This window comes from Pipistrellus kuhlii, unplaced genomic scaffold, assembly GCF_014108245.1.
Source record: "Pipistrellus kuhlii isolate mPipKuh1 unplaced genomic scaffold, mPipKuh1.p scaffold_m20_p_3, whole genome shotgun sequence".
NCBI lineage: Eukaryota > Metazoa > Chordata > Mammalia > Chiroptera > Vespertilionidae > Pipistrellus > Pipistrellus kuhlii.
The window spans coordinates 40,544,878-40,558,857 of NW_023425529.1; the positions used below are offsets into that span (position 1 = coordinate 40,544,878).

Consider the following 13,980-nt stretch of genomic DNA (forward strand, 5'->3'; position numbering starts at 1 on the left):
GGCGGAACCCCTGGGAGAGGCGAAAGGAGGTCTCGGAGGCGCGCACACTGTGCACAGAGAAGGGACATTCGGCTGTGCCGCGGGATTGCCCTGACGGGAAGGAGACTGGGGCTACAGACTGCTCTGAACGTCACCTCCAACTCCACTTCCAACTGAACTGAACCCCAATACCGGGCTCCTTGTGGGAGAGCATAGACTGTTTGGCAGCAGGTGAAAATCGAGGGCACCTTTCTCTCAGAGGCGCCGGCAGCGAGCACTGAAGGACCAGCATAGGGCGGGGCTGACGGAAGCCAAAGCTGCAGGCTCCACCCTGAAACCCCGTCCCATCTGTAACTGCGAAATGCGACAACAAAATAGATCACAAACGAAAGAAATGGAGGACAAAAAGCGACTGGATATAGAGTTCAAATCTACGCTTATAAGGTTTTTCAAGAATTTCCTAGAAAAGATGGATAAGACCTATGAGGACATGAAAAGAGATCAACTAGAATTAATAAGGAGTCAACAAGAAATGATAAGGGATCAACAAGAAATGATAGGGGATCAACAAGAAATAAAGAATACATTGTCTGAAATAAAAAATATTTTACAAGAGTCCTAAAAACAGAAGGGAAGATCGCAAGAATCAAGTCAAAGATTTGGAACATAAAGAGCCAGAAGACACTCCTCCACAGAAGCTAGAAGGCAAGAGAATCCAGAAAATTGAAGATAATGTAAGAAACCTCTGGGACTTCAAGCAAACCAACATCAGAATTATGGGGGTCCCAGAAGATGAGAGAGAGCAAGATATCGAAAACATAGTGAAAGAAATAGTGACAGAAAACTTCCCCCACCTGGTGAAAGAATTAGACTTACAAGTCCAAGAAGCACACAGAACTCCAAACAAAAGGAATCCAAAGAGGACCACACTGAGACACATCATTATTAAAATTCCAAGAGCAAAAGACAAAGAGAGAATATTAAAAGAAGCAAGAGCAAAGCAGCTCCTATAAAGGAGCACCTATACGATTGTCAGCTGACTTCTCAACAGAAACCATGCAGGGCAGACGGGAATGGCAAGAAATATTCAAGGTGATGAATAGCAAGAACCTACAGCCAAAAATAATCTATCCAGCAAAGCTATCACTCAGAATCGAAGGCCAGATAAAGAGCTTCACTAATAAAAAAAAGCTAAAGGAGTTCATCACCGCCAAACCAGAATTATATGAATTGCTGAAGGGGGTTCTTTCAGAAGAGAAAGTAAATAAAGATAAAAATTATGAACAACAAATACGTAACTATCAACAAGTGAATCTAAAAACCAAGGAAACTAAAAAAAAAAATCTGAGGAACAATATTAACTGTTGAATATAATAGAATCAGTGGTATGGAAGGGGAGTGAACTGATGATTCTTGGGGAAAAGGGGAGAGGGGGGCGTGGGAAGAGACTGAACATAAACTGTGCACCTATGGATAAGGACAATGGGGAGAGGGGAAAGGGCAGAGGGTGGGGTGGGAACTTGGTGGAGGAGAGCAATGGTGGGGGAGAAAAAAGGAACATTTGTAATAATATGAATAATAAAAACTTATTAAAAAAAAAAAGAAGAAAAAAAAAAAGAAAGCATATATGTGATGAAGCCCCAGAGACACAGGGATGAACAAGACAGACAAGATCCTTGCCTTTGTAGAACTAACATTGGGGTGGCTCATGAAGACAGAAAGTAACATAAAAATATGTAAAAATTATTTCAGATAGTGATCAATGATGAAGAAAATAAAACAAAAGGCAGAGACGGACTGAGAGTGGGTATGTTAGTTAGGGTAGACCGGGAAGTCCTTGGGGCATATTTATGAATTATGAGAAAGAACCAACCAGGTTAACGTCAAAAGTGCAGTGGGAGAAACCAAACAAATCCATATGAGATAATTAGCAAACCATTAGGTTCTATACTGAGAGGTGATGACCATAAAAACACTAATAGTCAGTTTAGCTCAATGGATAGAGCATTGGCCCAGTAACTGAAGGATCCTGGGTTCGATTCCAGTCAAGGACATGTACCTTGGCAGCAGGCTCTATTCCCCTGCCTAGTGTGGGATGTGTCTCTCACCTGTCTCTTCCCTCTCCCTTTCACTTTCTCTTAAAAAAAAAAAAAAAAAGCCAATGGAAAAATATCCTCTGGTGAGGATTAACAACAAAAACAACTTGAGAAAACAACATTATCAAATTAACAATCAGAGGCAGGTGAAAGTTGTCTCTGATGCAGGGGAGAAAAAAAGTTTTCCTCAATCCTCTTATGGTCCCTGACTGGGTCTGAAAATTAAACTTACAAAGACAGATTAACACGATAAGAGCATACAAATTTACCGTATTTAGTGTAAGTTTTATTCAACATGGGAACTTTCATAAGGAAATGAAGACACAAAGAAACAGGCCTGAGTACTTGGATGCTGGAATGGTGAGCGTGGACAGTCATGAGGAATGTGGTAGGTCAGAGAGTACGTGTAGTGAAGTTCAGGGAAGTGCAGGAGACACTCAGCAGGGCCTGTTTGTTAGGATTCTTCTGGTGACCCTTCGTCTTTGGAGATAAGGATGTTCCTTCCCTCCGGGGATAGGGAGCGCATGCCTCACCACGTCTCACATGAGGGTTTATGACCTTTTCTCAGGAGGAAAAAATGGGAGGAAAGTCCTTTGCTCAAACTTTTTCTATTTAAAAGATTCAATATGCCATGATGACATATTTTGGGGTAGCGTGTCCTGAACCCCACCACTGGTTTTGGTGAACTGCATCTGGTTCAGGTGGGATTGGGGGTGAGAGAAGAAGGAGGGGCAGAGGATTTGACAGAGCAGGACAGAGGTGAGGCGATGGAGGGGAGCCAGGCGTGGAATTTAAGGAAGCGCTCCTGTCAGGGTCCCAGGGCAAGGCTGGTTCCTGAGAGGGAGCGCCTCCTTCAGTTCTGGCCTCACTGCCTCACCCTAGGCCCAGCTCGGAGGTCGGGCATGAACTGACTTGTCAGAAGAGAGTGAGGAGACCCTCTTGACCGAGAGTGGAAACTCCAGGAGCTGCCTGGCACTGACAGCTGGGCTTTGGTGTTCTCCTGTTGAAGGAAAACACATTCACAGACCATCTACATCAGACAAGGCCACTCTGTGGTCCTTATGGATCAAGAGAGAAACAGGGCCATTCCTTAATCATGTCTGAGCACAGACAAATCATGAACCTTGTCCAAGCCTCGTGATACCAAATGTCTCTCCTAGGGCAAATGAGTGACAGCTGTTCTTTGCCAATTACATCTCTAGTCTCCCTCCAGTCTGTCCTTACAATACCTAACTATTTTTACAATACCAACCACAGAGTTACCTGGCTCCCTGACAGCATCCAATCCAGAGCAGCCCTGCTTCCTCAAATGTTCCCCTAAATCAACCCAGACCTTAGTCTTTAAAAAAAAAAAATTTTTTTTTAAATCTTTTACTGACTTCAGAGAGGACAGAGAGATTGAAACATCAATGATGAGAGAATCATTGATTTGCTGCCTCCTGCACACCCCACACTGGGGATGGAGCCCATAATCTGAGGGGCTCCTGACTGGAATCGAACCCAGGACCCTTCAGTTCACAGGCTGACACTCTATCCACTGAGCCAAACCAGCCGTAGCTAGACCTCAGTCTTATAAGTGTTTCTATTAATAGCACCCTGGTACTGAGATACCCACAGCTCCCCAGGGGAGTGCTCCCCCTGCTGGAATACCTCCATTCAGCCTGTGCGGGGCTGTTCCTAGTGTCTTCACTGGAGGGCACCACCTCGGTGAGAATGCATAACACTGAGGGGTGCAGAGAAGTGAGGTTGGGTGATAGGACGGGGTCAGTTTATGGGGTCGAGCATGTAGATGGGCTCACTCTTGAAAGCTAGACTGAGGCCATGGAAAGGTAACACCTTGTCAGCCAGTGAGAAGCAAAGACTGGCCCCAATGGAAATGACGGCTGTGGAAAGTTGGTGTGGTCCTTTGCATGGTTACTGTGGGTGAAGGTGGGTGGCCTGGCGATAGGCTGCTTTTTATAGACGGGAAAACTGAGGTGGCAGCTCAGTGACTCCCCACAATTTGCATGTGGACCAAGGCAGGGTTTCTGGGTCTCTCGTTTTTAATACTAAAGCACTACCCCCATATGGCTCAACCCACACTCTCACCCTAACCACATTTTATATTACTAGAAAATTAAAACCATGTCTTGGCTTAAAAAAAAAAAGCCTATTTCAAATTCCATTGAAGAATTTAACAAATAGGACAATTCACTCTATCCTTGAACTTAATTTCATCATCCATGAATCCAGAAGAGAAGGAAGCATCTTTGCTAACTGTTTAACGCTTCTTGTTTTTCCAGAAACACAAACTCCTCTGTCTCATGACTCTCCCAGGTTGCAGCTGTGAGGCAGCTCAGGTGAGAGAGAAGGTTCTCCCTTCAAACCCCAGTGCTGTTGGCAAGTCTTGTCAGGAGTCGATGCCACAGGCATTGCTGACTCCCTGAGAGGCCCAGAGGACACAGATGGCTAAGAAAACCTGACCCCTGGTGGAAATGTATTCCAACGAATAGAGTGCATCCACATTGGACTTTTCAGCAAGAATTTCCAAAAAGAGGTCTGATTTCAAAGGGAAATAGGTACTCTGGACTAGGTCACAGAGAAAGGCTGCTCAGACTTGGCAAGTTTCTAAGTTCTGCCTGGGCTGGGAGGCAGAAACTTCTCATTTTCTTTCCCTGCAGGTCTGTGTGGTCCCATCTCTTCCTCCGCCCCTGGTTTTGTGACCATTCGTCCCGCTTTTGGTGAGACAGTCCCGATTTTTAACAATTTGTCCCACATCCCGATTTTTAATAGGGACTTTTTAAAAACGCCATGGGATGTGGGACAAATTGTTAAAAATCGGGACTGTCCCACCAAAAGCGGGATGTCTGGTCACCTTATTCTAGACTCTCAGATCCGAGAGGGCAGGAGGCACTGCTGGTTCACCTCCTTCCTCCAGTGCTCGCTATTGCCTGTGGTCATGTAGGTTCTTGGTCATTGACGGACTACGCTTGTGTCTGAAACACACTGAAGAAACATTTCAAAAGCAGTTGGCTTTCTCTGATGAGAGTTTTGCTGGCTGGCAAGGTGCTGCGGGCACACTTCTCAGCAAGGCTTGGTTTTGAGTGCCAGGGAAAGAGCAGAGATTGGAAGAGAAGTGAGTTTCATTAGGATACGCTCCGTTATCTTTGTTTTACCTTTAAATGGAACATTTGGGTCTACCTAAAACCTGGATGACACATGAAAGGCAATTTCCCCAGGGTGATTCCGGTTGCTGATTAGTGAACGGAGGCCTCCTGGAGCACTCTGCTTGTGGTACAGGTCGGGGAAGGGCTGTTTCCCAGCACGGGGTGAGCTCATTTTCCCTGGGAGAACTGGAGAGCGTAGCCAGAGCCAACTCACTCTTCAAAGAACAGATTTCCTGACTGAAGCTCTTGAGCTCTCTTCCGAACTGCACAGGCAACAAAGAAATGTCAGCCGCACAGTAGGCGCTGAGCTAATCCCCGTCCAAATAAGCCTGACCTTTGTCCTCAGCTTCTGGGAGGTAAAGCCTAGGGTCTTCCTTCTCCTGGGGGCCATGGAGAGAGTCTAACCGTGTGATTCAGGGTGGGGGCTGGGCACACAAAAAACACCGACAGCGTCACATTGTGCTTGTGCTTTGGGGCATCATTAAGAAAAAGAAAAGGTTATTGGAACACAAGCACTGGATAGTGTGACAGTCTCACAACCAAGACGGTACTAAGTGACTAGTGGGTGGGTGGTCTATGCAGAAGGATAAGCTAGACAAAGGGATGATTCCTGTGCCTGAGAGGACTACTCAGAACGGCGCACAATTTAAAACGTATAGGTTGTTTCTTTCTGGATCTTTCCAACTGGTATATTCATAACACAGTGGACAGCAGGTAATGGAGACCGTGGAAAGCCATCCTGCTGATAAGGCGAGACTACTCTGTTCAACACAGCACCATCGATCATGAGCTTTCCAATGGCTCGTGTTTTTTCCAGAGTAGATGTCAGAGTTCTTACAATGTCACACCAGCTCCCTCGAGTTCTCTGCCCACTCTCCCACTTGCCTGCTCTGCTCCAGCGATGGTGGACTCCATGCTGCTCCTTGAGCACTCCAGGTACCCTCTGGCCTCGGAGCCTTTGCACGTGCTGCCCACGTCTAGAATATTCTTCCAAATATCTGCCTGCCTTGTTCACTGCCCTCTGTTAAGCATCTTCTTCAAATGTCATCTCTTGAAATGCCTTCTTACTCTTGTTTATGATTAAAACAAGCTGCCACCTCTCAGCCCCTGTCCTGGCACCATTGATGTTCATAATCCTGTTCTAGATCCATCCCCACCCATAGTCCTTATTACTGCCTACATATTATCCAGTGCAGTATCATTATTTTGTTTTTTGTCTCCTTCCTCTATTCAGGCGTCTTCAAACTACGGCCCGCGGGCCACATGCGGCCTGCAGAGGAGTCTGATCCGGCCCGCCAGGTTTTTTGGGCAGTGAGTGCAGCCGAGGTGTTGCAGTAGGAATTAGTAGTTCATATAGTCCGGCCCTCCAGCTCTCTGAGGGACCGTGATCTGGCCCCCACTTTAAAAAGTTTGAGGACCCCTGCCGGTATATGTAAGTTGCATGAGGGCAAGAAATAATGTGTGTTTTATTTTCTGATGTATACCTACAACAGTGTTTTGGATATTAGGTGCTCAATATTTATTTAGCTCAATACTAAGTAAATAAGATTAATTAGATGAATGAGACATGTACAGGGAACTGCTTTCTAGGCATAGAAAAGATGAAAAGGAATCACAAAGAAGAGAATTACACATTTTACTAACATACAAATTTAAAACTTTATCATGTATAACAAAACACAAAAATAGGCTACTGTACTATACTTTAGAAAACCCGAGATCTCTTCCAAAGGAAGATCTTTTTAGATTTTAGGGTAAATGAATGCCCATAATAACAATTCAAGCTTTAAGTCATTTTTCCCCATTCTAAGGCGGGGGGTGGGGGGGGGGGTGGTGGCGGGGGGGGGCAGTTGAGGTTATTATGTGCATTTTTGCTGAAGGCTGCCTACCTAGCTTTATGTTTTCTTCTTAGTACTGATATAAACTAGGAGTTCGTTATGAGACTTCTACCCACTCTTAATTCCATATTTATTTTAAAAAAATTTCCATTAGCCCCTGAGTCAAATTTCTATTTTAAGCATTATTTTAAGCAAGTGAAATCTAAAAAATTAGAAAGGACATTTTGAGCCATCAGTGGAATTTGAAGTAAGTTTTTAAAAAAATTCAGGTGGAATTTTCTTAATGATATTAAATGGTTCTGCTATTTTTAATTTTCTAAGAAATTTATATAAAAAGCTCTTAGGTAATTAAGACCAATTTTTGACATTTGTTTTTCAATCAGAAAGGCTTTAAATTAAAGCTGAGAGCAGACTAAGGAGACTGCCAGCTGATGGCCTGTATGCTCCCTAAGCTGGTCCTACCCACACACTGAAGGCATTTTCTAGCCCACCCCTCACTGTGCAGGTGAGAAAACCAAAACTTGGGAGGTAAGCATGTTCCGTTTCTCAGATAATTTTAACATCTGGGCCATCTCAGTTTTGGTGTCTATTTATGACTTTCTTTTCCCATGTGAGTTGAGTTTTTCTTGGTTCTTCATATGCTGAGTAATTTTGGATTGTATACTGAACATTTTGAATGTTATGCTATGGTATTTTCCTTTTAGCAGATAATTGACCCAAATGGTTAAGGCTGCAAGTTCTATTGGTTGTGGTTTCACCGTTAGTTCTCCTTTCAAAGGCTTTGCTGGGCTATTCAGATATGTCCTGTGACTGCACCACGTGGTGGCCAGTCTGGGATCTGGACAGAGGCCTGTTCCTTAGGTTTTGGTGTTCAGGGCTAAATCCATGATCAGAGGTAAGCCTGGAAGTTCATAAAAAAATTTCATAGAGTTATATTCCAAAACGTCTCTCTTTATACTCTCGCTGGTTTGTCTAAATGCCGTGACATTTCCACTTTCAGTCCTTGGCCAGAAACCTGGGGCTTTCGACACTGTGCCCTACGTGCACTTCTTGTGAGGACACCGCATTCCATACAGATGCAGGGAAGTTGGAGGAGAGAAAGAAGAAACAACAATAGGGGTTTGTTCTCCCTTTCTTGAGATTTCAGCTTCTTCAATCACAGAGAAAGTTTCCTCTTCCTCAGAGTTTTAGGTCTCTGTCCCGGTCATTGCTGCAGGATTGCTGGGGGATTAGAGAGTAAGAAAATGAAGAGGAAAGAAAACACCCAAGAGTTTTCCCACTTTCTCTGAGGATCAGAAACCCTTATGCATGCCTTTCAGGCAGATCTAGAAGGCTTCTAGAACTCTCTCCTTGCTTATGTCCTCCCAGGGTCAAGCTTGCTTGAGTCTAAGGAGAAACCAGAGTTAAAACAGCAAATTGACTGTGTGTTTGGTGGGACTTTGAATCAGGGTCCTCTTTCCTGATCCTCCTGCCACTGTTTGCTTTTCAGTCATTAACTAGCCACACCATGCATTCTGTCCAGACCAGAGTGACACATTTTAATTTAAAAAGTACAAATTTAGAAAATGTTTAATAAAAATAAAAAAAATAGATGAGAAAGAACATTAGAAACTGACCACCCTAATAGAACTACTGTGTACATTTGACATATGCAACCTTCCAGATATTTTCTGTGTATATGCATTAGTTTAATACATAAAAATGAATTTGGTATTGATTAGTGGTAAAAGCATGAATCCTACCTCGTTTGAATTTCATTTCATAACTTGAGTGATCTTGAACAAACTATAAATTTCTCTTTATAAAATACTTATAAATAAACACCTGTAAAATGGACCTGTAGACCTCATAGGTTGTGAGGGTTAAGTTAGTTAATATTTGTAAAGCATTCAGAAAATTGTTTGACACATACTAAGTATTATATGTGTACAGGCTTATATGTTGTCACCCTTTATGTCAACTCAACTAAGACACACTGAATGTCTGCTATGTGGCCGTCATAAAGAAGCTGTAGGACATTTGGACTGATGACTTACTTTTCTTTCTTTCGTTCTTTCTTTCTTTCTTTCTTTCTTTCTTTCTTTCTTTCTTTCTTCCTTCCTTCCTTCCTTCCTTCCTTCCTTCCTTCCATCCTTCCTTCCTCCCTCCCTCCCTCCCTCCCTCCCTCTCTCTCTCTCTCTCTCTCTCTCTCTCTCTCTCTCTCTCTCTCTCTCTCTCTCTCTCTCCCTCCCTCCTCCCTCCCTTCCTCCCTTCCTTCTTCCCTTCCTTCCTTTCTCTCTTTCTCTCTCTCTCTTTCTTTCCTTAATCCTCACCCAAGGATATTTTTCCATTACTTTTTAGAGAGAGTGGAAGGGAGAGGGAGAGGGAGAGACAGAAACACAATGTGAGAGAGATGCATCAAGTGGTTGCAGCCGGCATGCACCCCAACCAGGGCCAGGGTATCTCCAACCAATAGTTGGGTTGGAAGGAGCTCAAATATGAGAATGGGGTGCTCTGGGAGTCACATACATCTTGTAGCTCTGGAACATGGAAACTGGCGTGGATGTGTGACTGCCCACAGAGGGGCAGGTGTGCCCCTCGCTTTTCTCATTTGTCTTTTTTAAAAAATTGATTTTTCTCCCCTTTGGGCCAGAAGACAAGGGTGTTGATGGGGTCTAGGAAATTCTACCCCAAAATGTAGCACTTTGGCATAGTGAATATTTTAAGCTGCAGGAACTTGAGAAAGGACTGGCTCGGGAAGGGCTCTCTGACCTGCCCCTCCCCGGAAGCGGGCTCTAGGCCCTTTTGTGGGAGGTGCCCGCCCTGCACCTGGAGGAAGACGCATCCTCAGCTCCGAAGGCGGAGGGAACCTGAGCGAACAGGTCTTGCCCAGTTTCCCGGTTTACTACCCTGAGCTCTTACCCTTTGTCCTTCTACTCTTTATTAAATGGAGTATAAAAATGCTCATGCTTAACCTTTCCTTCAGATCTTCATTTCCTCATGAAGGCTCTCATGTCACATAAAACTCATATTAAACAAACACGTATGCTTTTCTCCTGTTAATGCCTTTGTCAGTTTAATTTCCAGGCCCAGCCAGGGACTGAAGAGGGTCATGGAAAATGTTTTCTCCTCTCAAATGCTAAAAAGGAATGCTAATTGTACTTTTTAAAATATTCTTTAGTGCAAGGCCATTTGGATTGGTGAGTTTCTATCTAATGAGCTTTAAGGGCTCCTGAGGGCAGTTCCCAGTTCAGCGTTGTGCAGTAATTGATGTTCAGATCGATGAAGCAAAGTCAATAAAAAAATACTAAGAATAAGGCAAATTGTCCAATATGGTAATCTAATATGTTATATATATGCATTTTATATGCACATTATAATAAATAATAGATATAACATAAGATGCATTTTAAAATGTATTTTAAAATTTTGATGTTTAAAGGTTTTATAATTTTATGTGGTATAAACTCTTAATATACTTATGGTTCCAGATAAATAAGATTCTACTATATTGAGAATAATTATTTCTATTGGTAATATGAAAAGAAGTATTTGCTCTAAAAATATGAATACTATTATTTAAACATTATGATGTATGTTTTTCTTAAATAGGAATTCATATTATCTTGAATCTTAATCCATTAAACTTCTTAAACCAAGGGTATATGGAAATGTTTTATATTCAATAAATTCCTTTTGGTCTTTTTTTAAAGTTTATTTTTTAATTGTTGACATTATTACAGATGCCCCTTATTTTCACCCTCAGTTACCCCTCCACCCAGCTCCCGCCCCAACCCAGGCCTTCACCACCCTAGAGTCTCTGTCCTTGGGCAATGCATATATGCGCATAAGTTCTTTGGTCTATCTCATCCTGTCCCCCACCCACTCCCTTCTGAGATCTATAGTCTGTTCTACGCACCCATGGTCTTTTTAAATAGTTCACATAGGCTAAGCATTATAGCAGATATGTATTAGATAAATTCTAAGAAACTAAGCATGATTCTTAAAGTTGACTATTTCCCCTCATTCCTATGCTTTTCCCCTCTGATAGTAATCCCCCCCCCCCCTTTTTTTGTTACTTCCCCCCAAAATAGTGTAAATGGCTAGCACTGATTGAACACTACCTGTGCCCAGCACTGTGCTGTGCATGCCATATGTTTTGTCATTTAATCCTCACTACAGTCCTATCTATTAGACTCTTGTTATTTCCTCTTCCTGAATGAGAAGGCAGGAACCTAAAAATCTTAAATAACTTTCCCAGTTCTCACAACAAGGTTTCACACCCAGGTCTGTGGGAAGCCATGACCTCTAAGAAATTGCTGATGATGGTACAGAAATAAATGGCCCATGGAAAAGTAGGAAAGATGTTTTTCAGTTTCTCCTGAGACAACTGCTTACTCCTACATGAATTCCTTCCATCCTCATCCATCTTCCCTATTTGATGTCTAGAAGGGAGTATTTCTCCAGGCAAAGAACACTTCCTTCTGACCTCTGAAAGAGAAAAAAAGAATGGAAAGACAGCTCATATTTTCCTTCGGCTTGGAAGCTATTTTGCAAGAACCTTTATCAGTCGTTTCAACAGATGATGTCATGGTAGCCTGGTCTAGTATGTGGTGAACACTCAGATATGCCCATGTGACCAGACATTCTCGGAGGACAATGTCTCCATTTCTACTCTCTGAGGTGAAGATTTTGAATGGATGCTGGTGACTGTCTTTGATATTGTCATTTTACAGATGTATTATATTTTCCAGCTACTAACCTTACATGTGGAAATAATGATCTCGAGCTTTATTCCACCCTCTAATAGAGCTGAACCTTGTAATTTTGCTCGTCAGATTTGCAAATGAAGGTTATCTTATACTGTTTAGCTTGGGTAAATGTTATCACTGTGGGTGGTTGTACAGCTCCTGTCATGCTGATGGGAAGCTTGCCTGCCTGCATCCCCCAGACCTCCTGCTGAAGGAGAAGCTGTGCAGAAGGCCCAGGAAACCTAGGGATGGAACAGTTAGGAAGAGGATGGCAGGAACCAGAGCACTCCCCCTATAATTTCTCCGCTTCCCTGGTTCTTGAGAACTTAAGCATCATCTTCCCTTACTAGCCACAAGAGGGGTCCTTATCATGGTACTTTACAGATTACAAAACACTTGAAGGAATATTATCTTACTTAGCTTAGTAAGCACAGTAGCCCTGTGAGATAGGTTTCATTATCCTCATTTTCTGTGCTGGGAAACTGAGTTCTATTAAATGGGAAAATCTAATTTCAACGAGGTTTTCCAACTGGAAATCCAATGTAATTTCACCAGGCCAGAGCTCGCCCAGTGTGAAGGATTGTGATGGAAACGGGTATTATGAGCCTCAGAAATTCCCATGTTCCTTCTCCCGACCCCAGCCTTCTCTGCCCTCAGTTTTACATCCTCACTCCTTTTGCTTCAGTCACCTGCTTTCTTGCTGTTGCTTGAGCACTCAGCCACATTCAGGGCTCAGAGCCTGAAATCCTTCTCCCCAGAGTGACACAGCTCATTCTCTCTCTTCCCTCTGGTCTCTGCTCAAATATGATCTCATCAGAGAACACCATTTCCATTCATGGAAACCCCGTGGAATAGTGGTCCTCATTACTCCCTGCCTGCTTTGTCACAGTGCACTGAGGATGGGGTGGAGTGTGCCTGGGCACAGGCCAACAGTGAGAAGACACTAAAACTCAGTCTGTGCACCAGGAATTTTAAACATTGGTGATAAAATACTCTACTGAGAAGGGTGGGGGGGAAACACACCCACACACACAAACTTTGGTTGGTCTAAGTTCTAAACAATTTCTGTGATTACTTTTGCATTATAAAAATCTTTGTGTACACTTTAAATTAGCGCATTTTATTACTTTAGCAAACATGGTATTCTATTTGGAAGTTAACTCAGAGTACCCTAAACAGTATAGTTGGCACCATGGCTATATGTGTTTGTAAGTTTGTAATAGTTCAGTCATTTGAGCTTGCTTTGGGAGTAGTTGGAATTCCAGCTCCTGTGATATAGACATATTTCTAAGTAAGAATCAACTATGGGCATCAATAAATGGACAAATCTAGCTACAATAGTCCCCCCTTACTTGTGGGTTTTCTTTCTGAGGTTTTGCATTCTGAGGTTTCAGTTATCCACGGTCAACTGTGGTCCAAAAACTTAAATGGAAAATTCCAGGAATAAACTATTCATAGATTTAAAATTTCACGCATTCTGAATAACATGTGCCATTCCACTCCATTCCACTACCAAAGTGAAGCATCCCCTTTCCCTGTGTATCCGCACTGTGGTAGCTCCCCACCCAGTGTCACTTAGTAGCTTTCTCCATTATCTGACCCACTGTCCTGTTATCACAGTGCCTGTGTTCAAGTAACTCTTACTTTACTTAATAACACAACATTTCCATAACTTTTATTATAATTTATTGTTATAATTGTTCTATTTTATTATTAGTCATTGTTAATCTCTTACTGTGCCTAATTTTAAATTAAACTTTATCACAGGTATGTATACATAGGAAAAAATATGGTATACATAGAGTTCAGTACAATTCTCAATTTCAGGCATTATCTGGGGGTCTTGGAACATACCCCCAATGGATAAGGGGTGACTACTGTATATTCAATTGAATATGCAAAAAAAAAAAATCTATTTTAATGAAACCATTGACAAATTTATAGAAGTTAGGCTTAAAAAAAGAAGCCATAAATTTATTCATGTGTGTGAGAGACCTACAGTTCCTCTTTTTCTAAAAACAAAAACAAAAACAAAATAACCCCACAAAACATTAATATATTTAAAATTTTTAATCTTTTTTCCTTGTTTAGTGTTTATTCATCTTTATTATTTTAAAAGGGTATTATTTTCTTCTTTTTAAATATATTTTTATTGATTTCATAGAAGAAGGAAGAGGGAGAGAGAGAAAGA

General features: G+C 42.4%; 1 protein-coding gene across 1 annotated transcript in view; it reads left to right on the forward strand.

The window, feature by feature from the left end:
* PCED1B (PC-esterase domain containing 1B) overlaps window positions 1-7,728 on the forward strand; it is a 70,207-nt gene extending 62,479 nt beyond the window's left edge. Inside the window, exons 2-3 of the transcript XR_006743027.1 lie at window positions 4,358-4,414; window positions 7,443-7,728. The gene's annotated coding sequence lies outside the window, so the exon portion shown is untranslated. The remainder of the gene's footprint in view (window positions 1-4,357; window positions 4,415-7,442) is intronic.
* The last annotated feature ends 6,252 nt before the right edge of the window (window positions 7,729-13,980 follow it).